General features: G+C 48.0%; 1 pseudogene across 1 annotated transcript in view; it reads right to left on the bottom strand.

The window, feature by feature from the left end:
* The window catches only part of LOC146869309 (E3 ubiquitin-protein ligase TRIM39-like), a 94,344-nt pseudogene that overhangs the window by 24,930 nt on the left and 43,699 nt on the right, over positions 1-25,715 (bottom strand). Inside the window, exon 3 of the transcript XR_014979798.1 lies at positions 22,381-22,611. The product of XR_014979798.1 is annotated as an E3 ubiquitin-protein ligase TRIM39-like (transcript). The remainder of the gene's footprint in view (positions 1-22,380; positions 22,612-25,715) is intronic.

The raw sequence follows: 25,715 nt of genomic DNA, 5'->3' as shown, positions 1-25,715 counted from the left end.
TTTGCTAGTGCGGCGCCTGTGGATGTGAAGCTTTCTCTAGAAACATAAGTGCATCAGCTGCATTGCTAGTGCGGCGCCTGTGGATGTGAAGCTTTCTCTAGAAACAGAAGTGCATCAGCTGCTTTGCTAGTGTGGCGCCTGTGGATATTGAAGCTTTCTCTAGAAACAGAAGTGCATCAGCTGCATTGCTAGTGCGGCGCCAGTGGATTTGAAGCTTTCTCTAGAAACAGAAGTGCATCAGCTGCTTTGCTAGTGTAGTGCCTGTGGATGTGAAGCTTTCTCTAGAAACAGAAGTGCATCAGCTGCTTTGCTAGTGTGGGCGTGTGTGGATGTGGAGATTTCTCTTAAAACAGAAGTGCATCAGCTGCTTTGTTAGTGCGGCGCCTGTGGATGTGAAGCTTTCTCTAGACACAGAAGTGCATCAGCTGCTTTGCTAGTGCGGCGCCTGTGGATATTGAAGCTTTCTCTAGAAACAGAAGTGCATCAGCTGCATTGCTAGTGTGGCGCCTGTGGATGTGAAGCTTTCTCTAGAAACAGAAGTGCATCAGCTGCTTTGCTAGTGCGGCGCCTGTGGACATTGAAGCTTTCTCTAGAAACAGAAATGCATCATCTGCATTGCTAGTGCGGCGCCAGTGGATTTGAAGCTTTCTCTAGAAACAGAAGTGCATCAGCTGCATTGCTAGTGCGGCGCCTGTGGATGTGAAGCTTTCTCTAGAAACAGAAGTGCATCAGCTGCTTTGCTAGTGCGGCGCGTGTGGATGTGAAGCTTTCTCTTGAAACAGAAGTGCATCAGCTGCTTTGCTAGTGCGGCGCCTGTGGATGTGAAGCTTTCTCTAGAAACAGCTTTCTTTAGAAACAGAAGTGCATCAGCTGCTTTGCTAGTGCGGCGCCTGTGGATATTGAAGCTTTCTATAGAAACAGAAGTGCATCAGCTGCTTTGTTAGTGCGGCGTCTGTGGGTGTGAAGCTTTCTCTAGAAACAGAAGTGCATCAGCTGCTTTGCTTGTGCGGCGCCTGTGGATGTGAAGCTTTCTCTAAAAACAGAAGTGCATCAGCTGCTTTGCTAGTACGGCACCTGTGGATGTGAAGCTTTCTCTAGATACAGAAGTGCATCAGCTGCATTGCTAGTGCGGCGCCTGTGGAGGTGAAGCTTTCTTTAGAAACAGAAGTGCATCAGCTGCATTGCTAGTGCGGCGCCTGTGGATGTGAAGCTTTCTCAAGAAACAGAAGTGCATCAGCTGCTTTGCTAGTGCGGCGCCTGTGGATGTGAAGCTTTCTCTAGAAACATAAGTGCATCAGCTGCATTGCTAGTGCGGCACCTGTGGATGTGAAGCTTTCTCTAGATACAGAAGTGCATCAGCTGCATTGCTAGTGCGGCGCCTGTGGAGGTGAAGCTTTCTTTAGAAACAGAAGTGCATCAGCTGCATTGCTAGTGCGGCGCCTGTGGATGTGAAGCTTTCTCAAGAAACAGAAGTGCATCAGCTGCTTTGCTTGTGCGGCGCCTGTGGATGTGAAGCTTTCTCTAGAAACAGAAGTGCATCAGCTGCTTTGCTAGTACGGCACCTGTGGATGTGAAGCTTTCTCTAGATACAGAAGTGCATCAGCTGCATTGCTAGTGCGGCGCCTGTGGAGGTGAAGCTTTCTTTAGAAACAGAAGTGCATCAGCTGCATTGCTAGTGCGGCGCCTGTGGATGTGAAGCTTTCTCAAGAAACAGAAGTGCATCAGCTGCTTTGCTAGTGCGGCGCCTGTGGATGTGAAGCTTTCTCTAGAAACATAAGTGCATCAGCTGCATTGCTAGTGCGGCGCCTGTGGATGTGAAGCTTTCTCTAGAAACAGAAGTGCATCAGCTGCTTTGCTAGTGCGGCGCCTGTGGATGTGAAGCTTTCTCTAGATACAGAAGTGCATCAGCTGCATTGCTAGTGCGGCGCCTGTGGAGGTGAAGCTTTCTTTAGAAACAGAACTGCATCAGCTGCATTGCTAGTGCGGCGCCTGTGGATGTGAAGCTTTCTCAAGAAACAGAAGTGCATCAGCTGCTTTGCTAGTGCGGCGCCTGTGGATGTGAAGCTTTCTCTAGAAACATAAGTGCATCAGCTGCATTGCTAGTGCGGCGCCTGTGGATGTGAAGCTTTCTCTAGAAACAGAAGTGCATCAGCTGCTTTGCTAGTGTGGCGCCTGTGGATATTGAAGCTTTCTCTAGAAACAGAAGTGCATCAGCTGCATTGCTAGTGCGGCGCCAGTGGATTTGAAGCTTTCTCTAGAAACAGAAGTGCATCAGCTGCTTTGCTAGTGTAGTGCCTGTGGATGTGAAGCTTTCTCTAGAAACAGAAGTGCATCAGCTGCTTTGCTAGTGCGGGCGTGTGTGGATGTGGAGATTTCTCTTAAAACAGAAGTGCATCAGCTGCTTTGCTAGTGCGGCGCCTGTGGATGTGAAGCTTTCTCTAGATACAGAAGTGCATCAGCTGCATTGCTAGTGCGGCGCCTGTGGAGGTGAAGCTTTCTTTAGAAACAGAAGTGCATCAGCTGCTTTGCTAGTGCGGCGCCTGTGGATGTGAAGCTTTCTCTAGAAACATAAGTGCATCAGCTGCATTGCTAGTGCGGCACCTGTGGATGTGAAGCTTTCTCTAGAAACAGAAGTGCATCAGCTGCTTTGCTAGTGCGGCACCTGTGGATGTGAAGCTTTCTCTAGATACAGAAGTGCATCAGCTGCATTGCTAGTGCGGCGCCTGTGGAGGTGAAGCTTTCTTTAGAAACAGAAGTGCATCATCTGCATTGCTAGTGCGTCGCCTGTGGATGTGAAGCTTTCTCAAGAAACAGAAGTGCATCAGCTGCTTTGCTTGTGCGGCGCCTGTGGATGTGAAGCTTTCTCTAGAAACAGAAGTGCATCAGCTGCTTTGCTAGTACGGCACCTGTGGATATTGAAGCTTTCTATAGAAACAGAAGTGCATCAGCTGCTTTGTTAGTGCGGCGCCTGTGGATGTGAAGCTTTCTCCAGAAACAGAAGTGCAGCAGCTGCTTTGTTAGTGCGGCGCCTGTGGATGTGAAGCTTTCTCCAGAAACAGAAGTGCAGCAGCTGCTTTGCTAGTGCGGTGCCTGTGTATGTGAAGCTTTCTCTAGAAACAGAAGTGCATCAGCTGCTTTGCTAGTGCGGCGCCTGTGGATATTGAAGCTTTCTCTAGAAACAGAAGTGCATCAGCTGCTTCAGAATATGGTAAAAAACATCATGAAAACGGACCATGAAATTGAAGGGTGTCAAGAGATAAACAAAAGAGGAGTGAAAAATAAAATCACAACGGGAAGCCAGATGATTGAGACACAAAAATATACATTTTCTGATTGGTAAAATGTAGACTTCATCACTTAAGTGAACCATGCAACCCCGGAGACGATCTAAGAAGGCCAAGCGGCACTAAAACGGTAATACAGCACGACTTCAGGATGATAAAATTTCAGGATCATAAGCAAGCGTCCCATAGCCCTATGTTGGTTCGTTACAGTAGGACTTCAGGATGATAAATGATTAATAATAAGCGAGCGTCCTGTGGTCGTACGTTGGCTAATTTTTAATGAAATTACAGTCTAGAATTATGGGGAGAAAATCCAGAAACATTTGAAGCAGGGGTCTGCAACCAGTCGATTACGAGCTATTGGTAGATCGTTGACAACCTGTCAGTACCTCGTAGCCTGACCCCCACTTTTGTATCCTGTCATAGCAATTTTGTTTATTTTCAGGCCTTTTTGGCCTCTTATCCATTCCTGCCCACTTTCACACACACCAACTGCTCCCATTGGCTACTAAGCTTCACTGGAGAGGGGTGGGGCAAAGCGAGTGACGTCAGTCCTGCATAAGCAGTGTTAGCCTGCCCACCATCAGTAACTGGTGCACTTCCAGTCCATGTTGTCCTCTTCCCATTGGCTGATATACAAGGCGGGATGTGCGTACACTGCCTCTGCCAGCCCCTGCGTGCAACGACTCTGTCTTCAGCACTTGAATAATGTTAGTTTCGTAGTGAGGTGCCTGTGGATTTGAAACTTTCTCTAGACGCAGAAGTGCATCAGCTGCTTTGCTAGTGCGGTGCCTGTGGATGTGAAGCTTTCTCTAGAAGCAGAAGTGCATCAGCTGCTTTGCTAGTGCGGCGCTAGTGGATGTGAAGCTTTCTCTTGAAACAGAAGTGCATCAGCTGCTTTGCTAGTGCGGCGCCAGTGGATGTGAAGCTTTCTCTTGAAACAGAAGTGCATCTGCTGCTTTGCTAGTGTGGCGCCTGTGGGTGTGAAGCTTTCTCTAGAAACAGAAGTGCATCAGCTGCTTTGCTTGTGCGGCACCTGTGGATGTGAAGCTTTCTCTAGAAACAGAAGTGCATCAGCTGCTTTGCTAGGGCGGCACCTGTGGATGTGAAGCTTTCTCTAGAAACAGAAGTGCATCAGCTGCATTGCTAGTGCGGCACCTGTGGATGTGAAGCTTTCTCTAGAAACAGAAGTGCATCAGCTGCTTTGCTAGGGCGGCACCTGTGGATGTGAAGCTTTCTCTAGAAACAGAAGTGCATCAGCTGCATTGCTAGTGCGGCACCTGTGGAGGTGAAGCTTTCTCTAGAAACAGAAGTGCATCAGCTGCATTGCGAGTGCGGCGCCTGTGGATGTGAAGCTTTCTTTAGAAACAGAAGTGCATCATCTGCTTTGCTAGTGCGGCGCCTGTGGATGTGAAGCTTTCTCTAGAAACATAAGTGCATCAGCTGCATTGCTAGTGTGGTCCCTCTGGATGTGAAGCTTTCTCTAGAAACAGAAGTGCATCAGCTGCTTTGCTAGTGCGGCACCTATGGATATTGAAGCTTTCTCTAGAAACAGAAGTGCATCAGCTGCATTGCCAGTGCGGCGCCAGTGGATTTGAAGCTTTCTCTAGAAACAGAAGTGCATAAGCTGCTTTACTAGTGCGGCGCCTGTGGATGTGATGCTTTCTCTAGAAACAGAAGTGCACCAGCTGCTTTGCTAGTGCGGCGCGTGTGGATCTGAAGCTTTCTCTTAAAACAGAAGTGCATCAGCTGCTTTGCTAGTGTGGCGCGTGTGGATATTGAAGCTTTCTCTAGAAACAGAAGTGCATCAGCTGCATTGCTAGTGCGGCGCCTGTGGATGTGAAGCTTTCTCTAGAAACAGAAGTGCATCAGCTGCTTTGCTAGTGTGGCGCCTGTGGATATTAAAGCTTTCTCTAGAAACAGAAGTGCATCAGCTGCATTGCTAGTGCGGCGCCAGTGGATTTGAAGCTTTCTCTAGAAACAGAAGTGCATCAGCTGCTTTGCTAGTGCGGCGCCTGTGGATGTGAAGCTTTCTCTAGAAACAGAAGTGCATCAGCTGCTTTGCTAGTGCGGCATGTGTGGATGTGAAGCTTTCTCTTGAAACAGAAGTGCATCAGCTGCTTTGCTAGTGCGGTGTCTGTGGATGTGAAGCTTTCTCTAGAAGCAGAAGTGCATCAGCTGCTTTGCTAGTGCGGCGCCAGTGGATGTGAAGCTTTCTCTTGAAACAGAAGTGCATCAGCTGCTTTGCTAGTGCGGTGCCAGTGGATGTGAAGCTTTCTCTTGAAACAGAAGTGCATCAGCTGCTTTGCTAGTGCGGCACCTGTGGATGTGAAGCTTTCTCTAGAAACAGAAGTGCATCAGCTGTATTGCTATTGCGGCGCCTGTGGAGGTGAAGCTTTCTCTAGAAACAGAAGTGCATCAGCTGCATTGCTAGTGCGGCGCCTGTGGAGGTGACGCTTTCTCTAGAAACAGAAGTGCATCAGCTACATTGCTAGTGCGGCGCCTGTGGAGGTGAAGCTTTCTCTAGAAAAAGAAGCGCATCAGCTGCTTTGCTAGTGCGGCGCGTGTGGATATTGAAGCTTTCTCTAGAAACAGAAGTGCATCAGCTGCTTTGCTTGTGCGGCGCCTGTGGATGTGAAGCTTTCTCTAGAAACAGAAGTGCATCATCTGCTTTGCTAGTGCGGCGCCTGTGGATGTGAAGCTTTCTCTAGAAACAGAAGTGCATCATCTGCTTTGCTAGTGCGGCGCCTGTGGATGTGAAGCTTTCTCTAGAAACATAAGTGCATCAGCTGCATTGCTAGTGCGGCGCCTGTGGATGTGAAGCTTTCTCTAGAAACAGAAGTGCATCAACTGCTTTGCTAGTGCGGCGCCTGTGGATATTGAAGCTTTCTCTAGAAACAGAAGTGCATCAGCTGCATTGCTAGTGCGGCGCCAGTGGATTTGAAGCTTTCTCTAGAAACAGAAGTGCATCAGCTGCTTTACTAGTGCGGCGCCTGTGGATATTGAAGCTTTCTCTAGAAACAGAAGTGCATCATCTGCTTTGCTAGTGCGGCGCCTGTGGATGTGAAGCTTTCTCTAGAAACATAAGTGCATCAGCTGCATTGCTAGTGCGGCGCCTGTGGATGTGAAGCTTTCTCTAGAAACATAAGTGCATCAGCTGCATTGCTAGTGCGGCGCCTGTGGATGTGAAGCTTTCTCTAGAAACAGAAGTGCATCAGCTGCTTTGCTAGTGCGGCGCCTGTGGATATTGAAGCTTTCTCTAGAAACAGAAGTGCATCAGCTGCATTGCTAGTGCGGCGCCAGTGGATTTGAAGCTTTCTCTAGAAACAGAAGTGCATCAGCTGCTTTACTAGTGCGGCGCCTGTGGATGTGAAGCTTTCTCTCGAAACAGAAGTGCATCAGCTGCTTTGCTAGTGCGGCGCGGATGGATGTGACGCTTTCTCTTAAAACAGAAGTGCATCAGCTGCTTTGCTAGTGCGGCGCCTGTGGATGTGAAGCTTTCTCTAGAAACAGAAGTGCATCAGCTGCTTTGCTAGTGTGGCACGTGTGGATATTGAAGCTTTCTCCAGAAACAGAAATGCATCAGCTGCATTGCTAGTGCGGCGCCAGTGGATTTGAAGCTTTGTCTAGAAACAGAAGTGTATCAGCTGCTATGCTAGTGCGGCGCGTGTGGATGTGAAGCTTTCTCTTGAAACAGAAGTGCATCAGCTGCTTTGCTATTGCGGCGCCTGTGGATGTGAAGTTTTCTCTAGAAACAGCTTTCTATAGAAACAGAAGTGCATCAGATGCTTTGTTAGTGCGGCGCCTGTGGATGTGAAGCTTTCTCCAGAAACAGAAGTGCAGCAGCTGCTTTGCTAGTGCGGTGCCTGTGTATGTGAAGCTTTCTCTAGAAACAGAAGTGCATCAGCTGCTTTGCTAGTGCGGCACCTGTGGATATTGAAGCTTTCTCTAGAAACAGAAGTGCATCAGCTGCTTCAGAATATGGTAAAAAACATCATGAAAACGGACCATGAAATTGAAGGGTGTCAAGAAATAAACAAAAGAGGAGTGAAAAATAAAATCACAACGGGAAGCCAGATGATTGAGACACAAAAATATACATTTTCTGATTGGTAAAATGTAGACTTCATCACTTAAGTGAACCATGCAAACCCGGAGACGATCTAAGAAGGCCAAGCGGCACTAAAACGGTAATACAGCACGACTTCAGGATGATAAAATTTCAGGATAATAAGCAAGCGTCCCATAGCCCTATGTTGGTTCGTTACAGTAGGACTTCAGGATGATAAATGATTAATTATAAGCGAGCGTCCTGTGGTCGTACGTTGGCTAATTTTTTATGAAATTACAGTCTAGAATTATGGGGAGAAAATCCAGAAACATTTGAAGCAGGGGTCTGCAACCAGTCGATTACGAGCTATTAGTAGATCGCTGACAACCTGTCAGTACCTCGTAGCCTGACCCCCACTTTTGTATCCTGTCATAGCAATTTTGTTTATTTTCAGGCCTTTTTGGCCTCTTATCCATTCCTGCCCACTTTCACACACACCAACTGCTCCCATTGGCTACTAAGCTTCACTGGAGAGGGGTGGGGCAAAGCGAGTGACGTCAGTCCTGCATAAGCAGTGTTAGACTGCCCACCATCAGTAACTGGTGCACTTCCAGTCCATGTTGTCCTCTTCCCATTGGCTGATATACAAGGCGGGATGTGCGTACACTGCCTCTGCCAGCCCCTGCGTGCAACGACTCTGTCTTCAGCACTTGAATAATGTTGGTTTCGTAGTGAGGTGCCTGTGGATTTGAAACTTTCTCTAGAAGCAGAAGTGCATCAGCTGCTTTGCTAGTGCGGTGCCTGTGGATGTGAAGCTTTCTCTAGAAGCAGAAGTGCATCAGCTGCTTTGCTAGTGCGGCGCTAGTGGATGTGAAGCTTTCTCTTGAAACAGAAGTGCATCAGCTGCTTTGCTAGTGCGGCGCCTGTGGATATTGAAGCTTTCTCTAGAAACAGAAGTGCATCAGTTGCTTTGCTAGTGCGGCGCCAGTGGATGTGAAGCTTTCTCTTGAAACAGAAGTGCATCAGCTGCTTTGCTAGTGCGGCGCCAGTGGATGTGAAGCTTTCTCTTGAAACAGAAGTGCATCTGCTGCATTGCTAGTGTGGCGCCTGTGGCTGTGAAGCTTTCTCTAGAAACAGAAGTGCATCAGCTGCTTTGCTTGTGCGGCACCTGTGGATGTGAAGCTTTCTCTAGAAACAGAAGTGCATCAGCTGCTTTGCTAGTGCGGCACCTGTGGATGTGAAGCTTTCTCTAGAAACAGAAGTGCATCAGCTGCATTGCTAGTGCGGCACCTGTGGAGGTGAAGCTTTCTCTAGAAACAGAAGTGCATCAGCTGCATTGCGAGTGCGGCGCCTGTGGATGTGAAGCTTTCTCTAGAAACAGAAGCGCATCAGCTGCTTTGCTAGTGCGGCGCGTGTGAATATTGAAGCTTTCTCTTGAAACAGAAGTGCATCAGCTGCTTTGCTTGTGCGGCGCCTGTGGATGTGAAGCTTTCTCTAGAAACAGAAGTGCATCATCTGCTTTGCTAGTGCGGCGCCTGTGGATGTGAAGCTTTCTCTAGAAACATAAGTGCATCAGCTGCATTGCTAGTGCGGCGCCTGTGGATGTGAAGCTTTCTCTAGAAACAGAAGTGCATCAACTGCTTTGCTAGTGCGGCGCCTGTGGATATTGAAGCTTTCTCTAGAAACAGAAGTGCATCAGCTGCATTGCTAGTGCGGCGCCAGTGGATTTGAAGCTTTCTCTAGAAACAGAAGTGCATCAGCTGCTTTACTAGTGCGGCGCCTGTGGATGTGAAGCTTTCTCTAGAAGCAGAAGTGCATCAGCTGCTTTGCTAGTGCGGCGCTAGTGGATGTGAAGCTTTCTCTTGAAACAGAAGTGCATCAGCTGCTTTGCTAGTGCGGCGCCTGTGGATATTGAAGCTTTCTCTAGAAACAGAAGTGCATCAGTTGCTTTGCTAGTGCGGCGCCAGTGGATGTGAAGCTTTCTCTAGAAACAGAAGCGCATCAGCTGCTTTGCTAGTGCGGCGCGTGTGAATATTGAAGCTTTCTCTTGAAACAGAAGTGCATCAGCTGCTTTGCTTGTGCGGCGCCTGTGGATGTGAAGCTTTCTCTAGAAACAGAAGTGCATCATCTGCTTTGCTAGTGCGGCGCCTGTGGATGTGAAGCTTTCTCTAGAAACATAAGTGCATCAGCTGCATTGCTAGTGCGGCGCCTGTGGATGTGAAGCTTTCTCTAGAAACAGAAGTGCATCAACTGCTTTGCTAGTGCGGCGCCTGTGGATATTGAAGCTTTCTCTAGAAACAGAAGTGCATCAGCTGCATTGCTAGTGCGGCGCCAGTGGATTTGAAGCTTTCTCTAGAAACAGAAGTGCATCAGCTGCTTTACTAGTGCGGCGCCTGTGGATATTGAAGCTTTCTCTAGAAACAGAAGTGCATCAGCTGCATTGCCAGTGCGGCGCCAGTGGATTTGAAGCTTTCGCTAGAAACAGAAGTGCATCAGCTGCTTTACTAGTGCGACGCCTGTGGATGTGATGCTTTCTCTAGAAACAGAAGTGCACCAGCTGCTTTGCTAGTGCGACGCGTGTGGATGTGAAGCTTTCTCTTAAAACAGAAGTGCATCAGCTGCTTTGCTAGTGTGGCGCGTGTGGATATTGAAGCTATCTCTAGAAACAGAAGTGCATCAGCTGCATTGCTAGTGCGGCGCCTGTGGATGTGAAGCTTTCTCTAGAAACAGAAGTGCATCAGCTGCTTTGCTAGAGTGGCACCTGTGGATATTGAAGCTTTCTCTAGAAACAGAAGTGCATCAGCTGCATTGCTAGTGCGGCGCCAGTGGATTTGAAGCTTTCTCTAGAAACAGAAGTGCCATTGATCACACTCCTGAGGCGGAAGCCGGGAGAGCGCGCAGCGCATTGCTTTTGCTTTTAAAAATTTAAAAACTGTCACTGAATAACGTGTGCTAGCTTTTAGAAAACTCACCACAGCACCCTGCAACTGCTAAACAATCGAGCACTTTACCCAGCTCACGTAGCGGACTATAACGCTGCCAGCTGACTCCTAAATTGCTCCACTCCTCGGACGCTCGCAGCGCGAGGACTCAGGCCACGCCCACCTGTTTGGCCACGCCCCCCGAGGCGACTACTTAAACGCTGAATAAAAGCGCCAGGTAGCCATTGATCACACTCCTGAGGCGGAAGCCGGGATAGCGCGCAGCGCATTGCTTTTGCTTTTAAAAATTTAAAAACTGTCACTGAATAACGTGTGCTAGCTTTTAGAAAACTCACCACAGCACCCTGCAACTGCTAAACAATCGAGCACTTTACCCAGCTCACGTAGCGGACTCTAACGCTGCCAGCTGACTCCTAAATTGCTCCACTCCTCGGACGCTAGCAGCGCGAGGACTCAGGCCACGCCCACTTGTTTGGCCACGCCCCCCGAGACGACTACTTAAACGCTGAATAAAAGCGCCAGGTAGCCATTGATCACACTCCTGAGGCGGAAGCCGGGAGAGCGCGCAGCGCATTGCTTTTGCTTTTAAAAATTTAAAAACTGTCACTGAATAACATGTGCTAGCTTTTAGAAAACTCACCACAGCACCCTGCAACTGCTAAACAATCGAGCACTTTACCCAGCTCACGTAGCGGACTCTAATGCTGCCAGCTGACTCCTAAATTGCTCCACTCCTCGGACGCTCGCAGTGCGAGGACTCAGGCCACGCCCACTTGTTTGGCCACACCCCCCTCTCCCCTCCCTCAATCAACCTCCATAAAATGTGCCTATGGCGGAAGCGCAGCGGACGAGCGCAGCGGGAGCGCCGTTTGCGTGCCGAAGGCGCGCCTAAGGCAAGCCCGTCTGCGCCCGTCCGCGCCAGACCGAGCCTAGAGCCCACACCCCTGGCCGGTTCTGATGCGCTCCGAATCAAATATTCACAAGAAACTCTGTACCAACTCAGAGATCCGTTAAACACTAGATGTAACAGACTTATTACCCCGGAACAGGAGCTTCTTAGATGCCCTATCTGCGCCTACAGGGCTACGCCCTTATCCTACTCCGAACCTGCCTGCCTGGAGATGGCCCTGCTGAATTGCAGGTCACTCCCTAAACACCACATTGAAATTAACCTACTATTAACAGAGTCAAACTTGGACGTTCTGTTTTTAACAAAAACTTGGCTGTGCGAGAGCTCCGACCCGGACATCATCCGAGCACTACCTCCTGGGTACCTCATTAAAACCCTCAATAGACCGACAGGAACGGGAGGGGGCATCGCGATTATCTATCGTGACAACCTCACATGTCAATTCAAAGACAGCCCCATTCTCGACAGTGAAAATTTCCTCTTTTCTTTACACCTGCCACCTTCTACTACACTAACTGGGGTGTTAATCTACCGTCCGCCAGGACAGGTAGGGAGTTTCATAAACTCACTCATTGACGCCATCTCCTCCCTGGCGTGCGGGACGCCAAACTTTACAATCCTCGGGGACTTAAATCTCCACTTCGATGATCAAGGCAATAAACTTGCCACAGACTTAAAAACTGATCTAAATTCCCTGAATCTACAACTACTCAGTAATGATCCCACCCACATGAAAGGACACCTATTGGATCCCATCTTCTCTAACCTCTCCAAACTCTCTGTTCAAACTCTTCTCCCTCTCCCCTGGTCTGACCACTTCTTGGTTCCTCTCAAACTCCAACTTCCAGGGAAGATCTCGGATATTCCTCGCCCCCGGGCCCCGTCACGCCCATGGAAAAAACTAGACACTAGCCTATGGGAACGCTCTCTGTCCTCCACTCTACCCACAATCGACCCCGACCCCTCCAAAGCCGAAATTCAATTACATAATTGGATTAGCGACTCTCTCAATACAGTCCTGCCACTCAAAGCCCTCCCTCCCAACAGGAAATCCTCCAAACTACCGTGGTTCACTGAGGAACTACGTGAATTAAGACGGAAAGGCAAAAGGCTTGAACGCCAATGGAGAAAGCACTGGAACACAGAAGACAGAAGTGGATACAAAGCCCACATTAGGCTCTACAAAAATGCATTAAAAGCGACACAGGCCGCCTACTTTGAGGATCAAATAGCAGCCGCGACCAACTCCGCAAAAGAGACCTATCGGATAGTCAAACTCCTCTCCAAAATACAGGAAGCCCCTCCACCGCCAGACCTGGATGGCACAAAATGCAACCAGATGGCCGAATTCTTTTCGAAAAAATCCTCAACTCCCTCCCGGCGGCGCCAACTGCATTAAGAGGCCCTTACCACCCGGCCTCCCAAGACACCCCGAGGTTGCTCTCCTTTCCCCAAATCACCACCGAAACGTTTCTCAACGTCCTGCACAAAGTCAAAAGCGGCGCCCCGTCAGATCCAGCTCCGATCAGTAAATTGAAGCAAGTTGCTTCCACTATAGCCCCTCCTCTCACCAACCTGATCAACGCCTCTTTCGAACATGGCACAGTCCCAGCAAACTGGAAAAAAGCCACTGTGAAGGCTCTCATAAAAAACCGCATCTTGACCCCACAGACCCATCAAACTTTAGACCGATCTCACTGCTACCGGCGATGAGCAAAATCGCCGAGAGAGTAGCGAATCAACACCTTTCTGAGTTCCTAAAGACCAACCATCTCCTCCGCCAAACCCAGACAGGCTTCAGACCAGGACAAGGGACGGATACCGCATTGTTAGCCGTGGTCGAAGAAGCTAGGGGCATACTAGACATAGGAGGATCAGTGGCAGTGATCCTCCTCGACCTGAGTGCCGCCTTCGACACGGTGGACCACGCAACCCTTGTTCACCGTCTTGAACTGATTGGAGTGGCGGATTCCGCTTTAGCCTGGATCTCATCCTTCCTTGAAGACAGGTCTTTCCAAGTGACAGATGGGCACTCCATCTCCAAGGCTCAGGCACTCAAGTGTGGGGTGCCCCAGGGGTCCTCCCTGAGCCCCACACTTTTTAACGTGTACATGGCTCCCCTCGAGGATGTTGTCAAACCTTTTGGGATTAAATCAATAATGTACGCCGATGACACTCAGCTCGTCGTTTCCCTCAACCAATCAGACAACGCCCTCACCAATTTATTTAGCTGTCTGGAAAAAGTGCACCAATGGATGTGCGAGTCCCGGTTGAAACTGAACGGGGAAAAATCAGAAATACTCCTCCTAGGAAACCCAAATAAAATCCCCACACCTCTTCCCTGGCCACCATGTATGGGATCTCCACCATCCCCAAAATCCGAAGTAAAAAGCCTAGGGATATGGCTGGACCAGGATCTCAGTTTTAAAACACAAGCGAGGAAAACTGCGGGAATGTGCTTCGGCCTTATGAAGATGGCACGAAAGATCCTCCATCTACTCCCCCCTCAATCCAGGAAGCTCTTGATGCAGGGGCTGGTGAACTCCAGATTGGACTATGGGAATGTCCTATATCTGGGGGCCCCAGTCTCTGTAGCCCACAGACTTCAATGCGCACAAAATGCGGCGGCAAGAATACTCACAGGAACCGCAGCAAGGAACTCGGCCAAGCCAGCCCTCAGAAGTCTGCACTGGCTGCCAGTCAAGGAACGGGTCAACTTCAAGACCCTATGCATTGCCCATAGAATACTGCACAATGAAGGCCCTCCCATCCTCAGGCCTCTTGTGTCCCATCAACAATCAAGCAGACAACTTAGATCCAACTCCCTCTCCCTGGCAAAAGTCCCCAGAATTAGGAAGGCCAGAACAGGTGGTCGCCTGTTTTCGTACAATGCCCCCAGACTATGGAATGCCCTCCCACTCTCTCTGAGGCAGGAACAAAACCTCCTCAGATTTAGGAAAAGACTGAAGACCCTACTCTTTCCCTGAGCACTCCCCCACATGACTTCCCACCCTACAGGACTGTGTTCACTAGCGCCGGGATGCCTAAGGGTAGCTGTGCGCTCTACAAAACCCAAAATCAAATCAAATCAAATCATCAGCTGCTTTGCTAGTGCGGCGCCTGTGGATGTGAAGCTTTCTCTAGAAACAGAAGTACATCAGCTGCTTTGCTAGTGCGGCGTGTGTGGATGTGAAGCTTTCTCTTGAAACAGAAGTGCATCAGCTGCTTTGCTAGTGCGGCGCCTGTGGATTTGAAACTTTCTCTAGAAGCAGAAGTGCATCAGCTGCTTTGCTAGTGCGGTGCCTGTGGATGTGAAGCTTTCTCTAGAAGCAGAAGTGCATCAGCTGCTTTGCTAGTGCGGCGCCAGTGGATGTGAAGCTTTCTCTTGAAACAGAAGTGCATCAGCTGCTTTGCTAGTGCGGTGCCAGTGGATGTGAAGCTTTCTCTTGAAACAGAAGTGCATCTGCTGCTTTGCTAGTGTGGCGCCTGTGGGTGTGAAGCTTTCTCTAGAAACAGAAGTGCATCAGCTGCTTTGCTTGTGCGGCGCCTGTGGATGTGAAGCTTTCTCTAGAAACAGAAGTGCATCAGCTGCTTTGCTAGTGCGGCACCTGTGGATGTGAAGCTTTCTCTAGAAACAGAAGTGCATCAGTTGAATTGCTAGTGCGACGCCTGTGGAGGTGAAGCTTTCTCTAGAAACAGAAGTGCATCAGCTGCATTGCTAGTGCGGCGCCTGTGGAGGTGAGGCTTTCTCTAGAAACAGAAGTGCATCAGCTGCATTGCTAGTGCGGCGCCTGTGGAGGTGAAGCTTTCTCTAGAAACAGAAGCGCATCAGCTGCTTTGCTAGTGCGGCGCGTGTGGATATTGGAGCTTTCTCTAGAAACAGAAGTGCATCAGCTGCTTTGCTGGTGCGGCGCCTGTGGGTGTGAAGCTTTCTCTAGAAACAGAAGTGCATCATCTGCTTTGCTAGTGCGGCGCCTGTGGATGTGAAGCTTTCTCTAGAAACATAAGTGCATCAGCTGCATTGCTAGTGCGGCGCCTGTGGATGTGAAGCTTTCTCTAGAAACAGAAGTACATCAACTGCTTTGCTAGTGCGGCGCCTGTGAATATTGAAGCTTTCTCTAGAAACAGAAGTGCATCAGCTGCATTGCTAGTGCGGCGCCAGTGGATTTGAAGCTTTCTCTAGAAACAGAAGTGCATCAGCTGCTTTACTAGTGCGGCGCCTGTGGATATTGAAGCTTTCGCTAGAAACAGAAGTGCATCAGCTGCTTTACTAGTGCGGCGCCTGTGGATGTGATGCTTTCTCTAGAAACAGAAGTGCACCAGCTGCTTTGCTAGTGCGGCGCGTGTGGATGTGAAGCTTTCTCTTAAAACAGAAGTGCATCAGCTGCTTTGCTAGTGTGGCGCGTGTGGATATTGAAGCTATCTCTAATAACAGAAGTGCATCAGCTGCATTGCTAGTGCGGTGCCTGTGGATGTGAAGCTTTCTCTAGAAACAGAAGTGCATCAGCTGCTTTGCTAGTGTGGCGCCTGTGGATATTGAAGCTTTCTCTAGAAACAGAAGTGCATCAGCTGCATTGCTAGTGCGGCGCCAGTGGATTTGAAGCTTTCTCTAGAAACAGAAGTGCATCAGCTGCTTTGCTAGTGCGGCGCCTGTGGATGTGAAGCTTTCTCTAGAAACAGAAGTGCATCAGCTGCTTTGCTAGTGCGGCGTGTGTGGATGTGAAGCTTTCTCTTGAAACAGAAGTGCATCAGCTGCTTTGCTAGTGCGGCGCCTGTGGATTTGAAACTTTCTCTAGAAGCAGAAGTGCATCAGCTGCTTTGCTAGTGCAGTGCCTGTGGATGTGAAGCTTTCTCTAGAAGCAGAAGTGCATCAGCTGCTTTGCTAGTGCGGCGCCAGTGGATGTGAAGCTTTCTCTTGAAACAGAAGTGCATCAGCTGCTTTGCTAGTGCGGTGCCAGTGGATGTGAAGCTTTCTCTTGAAACAGAAGTGCATCTGCTGCTTTGCTAGTGTGGCGCCTGTGGGTGTGAAGCTTTCTCTAGAAACAGAAGTGCATCACCTGCTTTGCTTGTGCGGCGCCTGTGGATGTGAAGCTTTCTCTAGAAACAGAAGTGCATCAGCTGCTTTGCTAGTGCGGCACCTGTGGATGTGAAGCTTTCTCTGGAAACAGAAGTGCATCAGCTGCATTGCTAGTGCGGCGCCTGTGGAGGTGAGGCTTTCTCTAGAAACAGAAGTGCATCAGCTGCATTGCTAGTGCGGCGCCTGTGGAGGTGAAGCTTTCTCTAGAAACAGAAGCGCATCAGCTGCTTTGCTAGTGCAGTGCGTGTGGATATTGAAGCTTTCTCTAGAAACAGAAGTGCATCAGCTGCTTTGCTTGTGCGGCGCCTGTGGGTGTGAAGCTTTCTCTAGAAACAGAAGTGCATCATCTGCTTTGCTAGTGCGGCGCCTGTGGATGTGAAGCTTTCTCTAGAAACATAAGTGCATCAGCTGCATTGCTAGTGTGGCGCCTGTGGATGTGAAGCTTTCTCTAGAAACAGAAGTGCATCAACTGCTTTGCTAGTGCGGCGCCTGTGGATATTGAAGCTTTCTCTAGAAACAGAAGTGCATCAGCTGCATTGCTAGTGCGGCGCCAGTGGATTTGAAGCTTTCTCTAGAAACAGAAGTGCATCAGCTGCTTTACTAGTGCGGCGCCTGTGGATGTGAAGCTTTCTCTCGAAACAGAAGTGCATCAGCTGCTTTGCTAGTGCGGCGCGTGTGGATGTGACGCTTTCTCTTAAAACAGAAGTGCATCGGCTGCTTTGCTAGGGCGGCGCCTGTGGATGTGAAGCTTTCTCTAGAAACAGAAGTGCATCAGCTGCTTTGCTAGTGTGGCACGTGTGGATATTGAAGCTTTCTCTAGAAACAGAAGTGCATCAGCTGCTTTGCTAGTGCGGTGCCTGCGGATGTGAAGCTTTCTCTAGAAACAGAAGTGCATCAGCTGCATTGCTAGTGCAGAGCCTGTGGATGTGAAGCTTTCTCTAGAAAGAGAAGTGCATCAGCTGCTTTGCTAGTGCGGCGCCTGTGGATGTGAAGCTTTCTCTAGAAACAGAAGTGCATCAGCTGCTTTGCTAGTGCGGCGCCTGTGAATATTGAAGCTTTCTCTAGAAACAGAAGTGCATCAGCTGCTTTGCTAGTGCGGCGCCTGTGGATATTGAAGCTTTCTCTAGAAACAGAAGTGCATCAGCTGCTTCAAAAACTTAAAAACGCCATTATTAAACTTAAAAACGCCCTTTTGTGTGCATGTTTGTGCTGGTGAGTTTCCATTAGTGCAGTGTGTCGTTCTCTTCAGAGTCAAGTGACATGATGGTGGTTCCTCTTCAGCACCCTGCACCATGACCTTCTGGGTGCGATCCAAAATGAATAATCAACAACAGCACCCGTTAGCTAATGGCTTTTATATTAGATGGCACTTGCACGACCTTGGAACCAGCTCCAGCTTCCACATCTTAAACAACAGAGGCAGGTTCACAGTTCCGGTGTGTGATATAATTAGGGAACGGGATGTGGCCTAACAGCTAGAGCGGTCAACCTCGAAGCTGGGGAACCAGGTTTGAGTCTCTGCAGAGATGCTCAACAACCTGTGATTCTGAGCAAATCAGTTAATCTCTCCAAGCCTAACAAAATGAATGCGCCCATCTGCAACGTAACTGGTGATCATGTAAAGAGCTCTGATTCCTTCGGGTCGAGTTCACGCTACATAAAACTAAAAGAAAAATTAAACAGTTATCTCAGAAAAGGCTACTTAAATACTGGTTATTTTGGCAGTGCAGGCTGACTGGTGGGGAAGCGGGCTGTGCATGTTCACGAATCCTAAAGACCCTCACTGGAAGCATTATAAAATGTAATAAAATAATGAGAGAAATGTAAAATGGGATCCTGGCTCTTCAAATCTGCATGAGTAACACATGACGGCCACAGGTGCAATGCCCATGGCCCATGGTGTTATTATTAATAATATGTCTGTCCAAAGCTGCATGAGTAATACATGACGGCCATAGGTGCAATGCCCCTGGGCCATGGTAATAATATTACTAATACGTCTCTTCAAAGCTTCATGAGTAATAAATGACAGTCATAGATGCAATGCCCCTGGGCCATTGTAATAACATTAATAATATGTCTCTCCAAAGGTGCATGAGTAATACATGACGGCCACGGGTGCGATGCCCTCGGCCCATGGTAAAAATATTAATAATACGTCTCTTCAAATCTGCATGAGTAAAACATAACGGCCACAGGTGCGATGCACCTGGCCCAAGGTAATAATAGTAATAATACGTCTCCCCAAAGCTGCATGAGTAATACATGACGGCCATAGGTGCAATGCCCCTGGTCCATGGTGTTATTATTAATAATACGTCTCTCCAAAGCTGCATGAGTAATACATGACGGCCATAGGTGCAATGCCTCTGCCCCATGGTAATAATATTAATAATACGTCTCTCCGAAGTGGCACAATTTATCACTCAAATATCAGCTTCAAATATATTTTGGAAACCCATTTTTTCTCAAAACGTCAGTTAGTGAGTTCTGAAACTAAATACATATTCATCTCAAATACACGCTTCAGAATTTTAGTACACATACATTAATTCAACCAAACAAAAACGTCTAATTTAGTAGGTTGGCTTCACACATGAGAGCTACTTGCAGGTATCTGGGGAGATACCAGTAGCTCACAAGCTCCTTATTGGAGAAGCCTGGTCTATTGACATTATAAGTCAGTGGGGTTACTGCCTTAGTGGGTGGTAGCAAGCAGAGGACCACTATTATCAGATAAATCAAACACATAGGACCCTTTGAGGTTCATCAACAGGTCATGGGCCATCGTCCTTGACTGACACAAGAGGATCATCAACAGGTCAAGAGACACCGTCCTGTAGTTACAATAGAGGTTACATCAGAGGGTCACGGGAGATCATCTTAGAATTGTGGGGTCATGGTCCACCATCCTAGCAGGAGGCAAGAGTGGTCCTCTCTTGTAAGAAGGATGACCCTCCCTTGGACTGTGGGTCTTATGGATCCCATTTTGTACCAATGCCGACACCAAACTATACGCCAAACTTTTAGCTACATTGGTGGTGGTGGTGGGCTTGATTCCCAGATAGGTCACCAAATTGGTCACCCGGGAGACATAGGTTTACTATGTATCATTTTCCTAGAAGCAAAAATGGCGATTGAACATGTGTTTAGACTGACTAGTAAATTACATGTTTGTACCAACATTGACAGGTCATGGTCATTATAAACTATTTTAACTTAGACTGTTTCAGAACTGGCTGTGGAGCCAGAGAGTGATGCTCTCTGTCACCCTTAGAGGGATGCTCTCTGCCACCCTTGGAGGGATGCTGGCTGCCACCCTTAGAGGGTTGCTCTCTGCCACCCTTAGAGGGATGCTCTCTGTCACCCTTAGAGGGATGCTCTCTGCCACCCTTGGAGGGATGCTGGCTGCCACCCTTAGAGGGATGCTCTCTGTCACCCTCAAAGGGATGCTCTCTGTCACCCTCAGAGGGATGCTCTCTGTCACCCTCAAAGGGATGCTCTCTGTCACCCTTGGAAGGATGCTCTCTGTCACCCTTGGAGGGATGCTCTCTCCCACCATCGGAGCGATGCTGTCTGCCACCCATGGAGGGATGTTCCCTGCCACCCTTGGAGGGATGTTCCCTGTCACCCTTGGAAGGATGCTCTCTGTCACCCTTGGAGGGATGCTCTCTGATGCCCTCTGAGGGATGCTCTCTGTCCCCCTCAGAGGGATGCTGTCTGTCCCCTTTGGAGGGTTGCTCTTTGTAACTCTCGGATAGGTGCTCTGTGTCACTCTTGGAGGGATACTTTCTGTCCCCCTCGGAGGGATGCCCTTTGTCGCCCTCGGAGGGATGCTCTCCTGCGCCCTGGGAAAGTTGCTCCCTGTTACTTTCATCTAATGCCCTTTACATGGAGCTATTTCTCAGGAAGCTTCTTGGCTCTAAACTAATCAACCTATCAGAGCAGAGCATCACTGTTAAAGTGACAGCTTATGACCCTAATAAGGAGGTTTACACCTCTAACCCCACTCTAAGCCATATTGCTAAGGAATTTGGTTGCCGTTCAGGGTTTCATGATAATACAGTCATAAATCACATTTCTTTTGCGGCCGGGCAGCAATTTGTGGACATTCATTTCACACGCTCTGTCATATAATCAAGGGCTACTCATAATATAAAATTGCCACTATTCTTCAAACGAAAGGGCTTTCTGTGGCAATCTCTATCTTTATCTAAGGCAGGGGTACTCACAAACTTTCTGTCGGGGCCCAAAATTACAGTGTGGTTAGTGGCCGAGGGCCGCACTGGTAGGGGTGGAGTCAGTGGGGGCGGAAGCAGTGGGGGGGGGAGCTAGAGTTAAAAAAAAGCCTTTCAAAACATTAGACAATGCTGTATTTCACAATCAGATGCAACTACAAAGAGCATCGCATTTTGCAATGCAGTTCAAAAGCTTTTTGAGCTGGATTTGAATCTAGGGAACCAGGATATGTCAAAATTGGGATATGTCAAAATGAACAAGTTACTTACCTTCGATAACAATTTTTTAGGTGGATACACTATTTAAGAACAGATTCCTCACCTTTAGTATATCTCCAGGAGCCAGACTATGTGAAGATTTTAACTGTAGTTCCGAAGTGCCAAAGGGTGGTGATGTTCAGCTTCATGTTGTCTTAGTTTCCCGAAAGTGATACACATAAGTGCCCCCCTTACATATTGATTGCACTTTCTTTCCCGACTCTGTCCACTGCATGGGACCTGGAGCCCAACAAGAATCATAAGTACCAACATGCACATCTCTTGTTTGGGGGCTTTTTAGATGCAAAAAGAAACCATCCCACAGAACAGGGAGGGCAGTAAGAAATACGTGGTTAGATAGAGGCATAACGCACTCATACTTAATTTTGTCTAAAATAGTTCCCTACTTTATTTAAAGGCAACCGCCCCAGGGTGGTTACTCCTGACGTTTGAGATGGCTCAGCGGAAGGGGAGAGTATCTCCTTCGATGTGAAGCCGAGGGAGTGGCAGACAGCTAGACAAGATTTCGAGCAAGAGTGCCTGCTTCCCGATAGAAATATGCATGTGCCTATTTGGATATTTTGTAAATATGAAGGTTGTTAGGGAGTTGGCAAAAAAAACCATACCTGTGCAGGTGAAGAGACGCTGAAGATTTTCTGGGCACCAGGCTGCTGTGAAGGTTCTCCGGGGCTGCGGGCTGGAAGGAAGTCGTCAACAGGGACACAGGAAGCTCACCAAAAGGTCCTTTAAAAGTCAGCTGTAACTAGCGCTAGTTACAGCTGACTTTTAAAGGGCCTGAGCTGCGCGCCCGGGTCCGTGTGTGACGTCAGAAGCAGGCAGGCCAATCAGAGGCAAGCAGTAAGCATAGACGGTGGCCGCAGGAGGAAACGTTGTGAATACGTATTCAAGGGTATTCACAACGTTTGCTCCTGCGGCCATCTTCCCTGTTTACTCCAAGGAAGGAACTGTGGCATAGTGTAATCGAACAAGGTCCGCAGGCCGCCAATGAAGGCCGGGTGGGCCGCCAGCGGCCCGCGGGCCGTACTATGAGTAACCCTGATCTAAGGCAACAAAAACCCAGTGAGCTAGCCATTACCTATTCCAAATCCTTAATTATACAGCTGTTTACCCCACAAGTGATAGGTGCACGTGAAAGTAAGTGGCTACTTGCATCAGGAGAAAAGTAATCAATTTACAATTGAAATGTTTTCAAACTTCTTAGAAAAGGAGGACATTGGATTCTTTTCCAATTCTCTAAACTGTTGGCTCATATTATGCTTTCCATTTTTATGCTGCTTTTTCACATTTTGCTCCATTATCTCTATATGTTAATTACTGTCACTGGAATTGCTCAGTGCGTTGCATTCACTTGTATATGACACTGTAAGAGGTCACTGTACATTCCACTGTTTGTACATTGAATTGGGCTCTCAGATTCAAGTAGAACAGTGTAAATAATCCATGACTGTATATTGTGTGCGGCTGTCAGAGTGCGTGGGGTCACTGTGCATTGACCCTGCCAGGAGCTCATGTGTGTCCCACTCATACATTTAATAATGCACACAAAATATGAATATTTCACTTCCTTTTTTCTGTTTTATTTACCAAACAGTATCTCACCTTCAGGAGTTCCCACGCTGGCCCCTTACATTTCTTTTCTATCTCCGTTATCACAGAATTGAGAGAGGTGATTTGATTGGACAGTTTGGTGATATTTGCATTTTCCACCATGCTAATTTTCTTCTCCATCTCCTTCAGTCTCCCGTGCAGTGTTTGCTCATTTTCTTTCAGGAGTTGCCGCAATTTTTCAAACTCAGATTCAATTTTATTCATCTCAGTTCTTAACTTCTCCTGTCAGAAGCAAAGAAAAGCTGGTTAGATATAATAAAAAAAGCTTCCTACAAGCAGTCCTTAGAGTGGGAGTCCAGGAGAAGAGTGGATAGGCTGCCTATTGTGATTGTCGTCACCTCGTACAAATGCTGTGTCTGACAGACATCCCAAACATGACATTTGAAAGAGAGTCTGACTAAACCAGTTTCAAAGCTTTAGAGAGTGGATCTGTTTCCCCTGTCTGCAAAATGAGTACAATGACGTAGGCTCCAATTCACCCCATTTTCTTCTTGACCAAGGACAGGAGTGCTTTGTACGCTACTCGGATTGCTGTGTGACCAGGGCTGGTGTCTGCATAACATCGGTCTCCCAGAGGTGAGGGAACATCACCTGAAGTCTGCACTGCTTGTTTGAAGAGCCAAGGGTCTGCCTAGCACCTAGAAGCCTGTCTGGTGAGAGAAGAAAGGAGAGCGTCACGTCATGAAAGAGTACAGCCTGTTCAAGAGAGAAGCCCTGTATATTACGGCTTCAGGAAGGCTCATGACAGTCAGAATCTGCATCCCATGTCTAAAAAATGAGTACAATAAAGTAGGACCCAGTTCACCCCATATTGTTTGAATTCCAAGTTCTTCTTGACCAAGGATGGGAGTGCTTTGTACGGTACTCGGATTGCTGTGTGACCAGGGCTAATATCTGCATAACATCAGTCCCCCAGAAGTGAGGGAACATCACCTCAACTCTACACTGCTTGCTGGAAAAGTCAAGGGTCTACCTAACACCTAGATGCCCCCCTGATAAGAGAGGGAAGGAGAGTGTCATGTGCTGAAAGAGTACAGCCGGTCCAAAAGAGAAGCCCAGTATATTCTCGCCATGAGAAGCACCCAGAGAAAGCTGACGGCCGGTTGGAGAGAGGACAGGAGCAATATGTGTGGAGTGGGGTCTCCTAGTCTTCCTGAGCAGTTCCCATAGTGAGTTGTACCAAACCATGCACGGGAGAATCAACATTGTGTCGTTGGTGCCTGACGTCAGAGCTGCCCTTAGAAGACCCACCACAAACGATCACTGATCAGGGTCGGCAAGTCGCAACTGCCAGTGATGACCACTTGCTGAAGACTCGACCCTGCGGTTGGAACATTTATCACTGAGCATCTGTGTGCAACTGTCCTGGAAGCCCACATGTGTCAAAGACAAGTGGCACCGTGGAGACCTGACAAAGTGATTAGCGCTATCAGTTCTTGGGTCGAATGAGGCTGCCCTACAGCTCCGCATAACTGAAGCCTGTGCTAAAGGAACGGGTACTCCGAGCACGCCACCACCAAGTAGGTATTGCAGGGCAGAGAAATCTGCAGTCTGTACAATATCGTTTTTATCCGTGTGAACTCTTTGATGTAAAAACCACTGAACTGATCTTCACAGTAGCCAGTGGAGTAACCCAGAGTCTGTGCTTGATTAATACCTCTGCCGATAGGCCATACTGGGGACCATAGTCATTAGAACTCTTACAGAGGGTATATGCTCCCAGAAGTCTGCTGTGCTATTCTGGGGGCCATACAGTTCACCCCTGTAATTGCACCTTTATTGAACTGGCTGGTATTTATTTTGTCGTGACCCTAAAATACTTTTTTTCTTACTAAAAATAAGTACTTGGTTAGACATAACATTATTGTGTCCGTTGGTTGACTGTTGAGTTCTGAGTGCCTGCCACGCCCTCTGCCACCGTCAGAAGCCTTTGACTGCTCGACCTCGCTACCCTGTGAGTCAAGTGCAGAAAGGGATGTCCTTTGTCTGGTTCCGAGCCATAGTAGTACAAACCCCAGGACACGAGAGTCAAACAACCTCAACCAATATGATCATTAGCTCTTCTCTGACCTGTGTCCCTCCTCCCCCCGATCGTGGTCTGGCCGTACTAAAACCCTGAGCCTGGTGCATAGAGCTACAGTCCTGTGTACTGTGTTTTACAGCAATGAACGGGCACTCAGATGACGATACAATTAGGGGTTAGGGCGACAAGTGAGGTAGCAACCACTACAGAATGAAGAGTGTACTTTAGAAAAAACCACTTCACCAAAACTGTGGGAGAGTTTATCAGATACCATGAAAGGTTTATGGCAATGACACCCTTGTTAACTGTATCACTACAGATGCCCCTGTTGAACACTTAAATATCACAACCAATGGCAGTGTCAGAGTGGTGATAAATGTGCATCACTGCTGAAGGGGCTTCCGCGTTACAGGCCTGCCCTTTCTTCCATCCATAGGCAGAGTTAAGTGCACTAGTTATCCTGGGACATTCCGGTCAGCTGTGGCCTATCCCTGTAAGAGAAGTCTAATGAAGGCATAAAATCTGACACGTCAAACTATGGCTATTAATTAGACTGTTGCAGAAAAACCTTGCAATGTGGATTGAGCAGAACAGAGAATGTCCGAAGTCAGCGGTGAAGCTGAGCGGTGCTCATGTCATTAGAAATGCAAATGTCCTGAAGAAGGGAATGTACATGTCCCGAAACGTGCTACAATTAGAGGGCATTTGGTTTAATGAACTCTTTGTGGATTAAAAACCCATCTGCACAATGTTGGAGTTTTCATGCTCGCTTATTACTTATATAAACTCTGTTGGATATTCTGTGGTTTGACGATGTATATACAATATTGTAGCATGATTACATCGCTAAAACCTTTGTTTAGGAAGGGGCTTACACCAGGCTTGCTCAGTCTGATGGATGGATAGATAACTCCAGATCCACGCATACACAACCCTAGTGAGGTACACATTCATACAGATGCACACATTAATGTGCACATTCACATACAATCTTGTAAAGACTTACAAATGGATACAGTCCATGCATGCACAGGCTAATAGAGACACACATCCTTGAATATATATATATATATATATATATATATATATATATATATCCACATCTATGAGTTAGCCCCAGTGAGAGACGCCAACAGTTGCTTTACGATCTTCGGATTTTAATGGTGACAACTTGCAAACAGATGAAGGGCTGGAAAAACAGTGCACAGCTTAACCAGACGCGTTTCGGGAACAACGGTTCCCTTCTTCAATGGCAGCCGTTCCGCATACACCAAACCAGATCACGGCACTCTTATATTCACCT

The sequence above is a fragment of the Triturus cristatus genome, chromosome 1_1 (assembly GCF_964204655.1).
Source record: "Triturus cristatus chromosome 1_1, aTriCri1.1, whole genome shotgun sequence".
Lineage (NCBI taxonomy): Eukaryota > Metazoa > Chordata > Amphibia > Caudata > Salamandridae > Triturus > Triturus cristatus.
The sequence above is the reverse complement of the archived record's forward strand: the minus strand, read 5'-3'. Positions and strand labels throughout refer to the sequence as shown.